Below are 2,500 nucleotides of genomic sequence, written 5' to 3'. Positions count from 1 at the left end.
CCCAAAATTGTCTCGACGGCAATTTGATTTAAAGGGTTTGAGTCACCGGGCCCGCGCCCTTTTTCCCTTGGGCAAGGAACTTCACCCGGTTGCCTACCCGGCCACGGGTGGGCAAAAACCCGTCCAAATCCAGGGGCCCGGGTAAATGGATGGTGACTGAAAAAAAACCCCGTTTCGGAAGGCAATGGCAAAACCCCCCTCTAAAATTTTTCCAAAAAGGAAAAAACATGGAAAAAACCCTGATCGCCAAAGCCCCTTTTGGGGCATAATATATATATATTATAATATTATATATATATATATATATTAATTTTAAAATATATATATATATATTTTATTTCATATATAGTTTTTATGTATATAATATTATATATATATATATATATATATATAAAATATATTAATATATATGTTAATATATATGTGTGTGTTTTGTTGTGTGTGTGTTGGGTGGTGGTGTGTGTGTGTGTGGGGTGTGTGGGTGTTGTGTGGTGTGTGTGTGTGTTGGTGTGGTTGTGGTGTGTGTGTGGTTTTTGAGTGTGTGTGTGAAAGAAACACAGGATGTGTGTTTTGATTTGAACATGTGTTTAAACCGATATAAAGCGGAAAAAATGTTAAAATTCATAGAAAAAAAAATCCCGCTGACAATAACTATTTTTTTGCTAGAGTTTTTGGCGGATGCACACATCCTGGTTAAAATTTCGTTAACTTGGGTTTATTCCAATTAGGATCAAAGCACCGAACACAAAACGGGTTTGACTTTTCCCTTTTAATTATCATCCTCAGAATTTGGGGGGATGATTAACAGAGCTAATTCACTTTTTTTTTTTGTCGTAAGGATCGTGGGAAAGGGCCTTTCTACAAAGTTTAAAATGTTTAGTTTTTACACCAATCACACAACACCCACACACGCACACACCACCACACACACACACACACACCACACACAAAACACCACCAAAAACCCCAAAACACACCACACCCACACACACAACACAACCCCAAAAAAACCACACACCCCAAAACACCCAAACAGATTTATTAAATATATATAATATATATATATATTATATATATAATATAATTATATAAAAATATTAATATATATATATATATAAAAATTTTATAATATATATATATATATATAAGATCCTTTTCGTAGCATCCGGGAAACCCCAAAACTTTGATACATCAATTTGTACTGAATACAAGTTTTTTAAAAAAAAAGTTTTTTTTAAGATAAAAGTCAAAAAAAACCTTAAAGGTTTTATATCGGCATGCTTTTAATTCAAGCAAAATGTGGAAGTTTTTAAAAAAAGGGGAAAAAAGTCTGACTACCTGCAACTAACGGTTTGTACACCCCACTCATCGTCCGTAAGGGGGGTGGAAACTTAAAAAAGTTTCTTCAGTTCAGTGAAAAATTTTTTTTTTTATTAAATTTCACTGTTGTTCAATGAAAAAAGGAAGCGCGTAAATTTTTTGATTTTGTCATATCCAGCGCGAGAGCCAACCCAACAATGGTAATTCCAAGCTCACAAATTTTCTTTTTGTCTGAATTTTATCTCAAACGATATACAGTCTTTTCTTTAATAAATTTTAATCTGTAAGGTTATATCATAACCCTTTAAAAAGGGATTTTTTCCATCGAAGTCAAAACCACGTCAATGAATCGGACACGTTACACATTTTTACCCGTGTCGTTTCAGGACCGTCGTGATGACTTTAATGTTTTAACCCAAATAAAGAAAGGGGTTTTTGAGTCCTGCTGTAAAAAGGCCAGAACATATCACTTTTATAAAAAAAGGGTTTTTTACCCAAAAAACAAAGATGCGATTCGTTTTTAAGGAAAATATAAATCCCCTTTTTGGGGGGTAGGTTATTATGGGCAACGTTTTCGGCCTCATTGGCTGAACAGGATTTCTAATCTTATCAAGTAAAAACATGCAGACGGATAAACCCGGGAAAATTTTCAATAGGTTTTCCCAAAGTGTTGCATTAAACGAAAGAAGTATGAAATTATTTCAGACGCTACAAAATGTGTGTGTTGGGTGTGTGGGTGTGGGTGTGTGTGTGGTGTGGTGGTGTTGTGTGTGTGTGGTGTGTGTGTTTGTGCGCGAGCGCGGTGGGGGTGTGTGTGGGTTTTTGGGGGGGGGTGATGTCGTGGGGTGCCTGTGGTATGCGCGCGTGTAGTTAAGTGTGATATAAAAATCTAATCTATATCTAACTACCACTATACAAAACACCACACAACAAACACCCACACACACACCACACACACACAACACACACACACCCCACAATTTATATATATATAATATATATATATATATAATAAATATTATATATATATAATATAATTTTACATATATATATCCTTAAAACATCATCCCAAAAAATCCTTGGGTAATCACCGTGGCTCCTAAACAAATTATAATTTGGGGTGGTCAGGAGCTCAAAAAAAGGAATAGTAAAAGGCCCAATTTTTTTTTTTTTCCGTTTA

The sequence above is a fragment of the Penaeus monodon genome, chromosome 5, assembly GCF_015228065.2.
Source record: "Penaeus monodon isolate SGIC_2016 chromosome 5, NSTDA_Pmon_1, whole genome shotgun sequence".
NCBI lineage: Eukaryota > Metazoa > Arthropoda > Malacostraca > Decapoda > Penaeidae > Penaeus > Penaeus monodon.
This window is presented reverse-complemented; position numbering follows the sequence as displayed.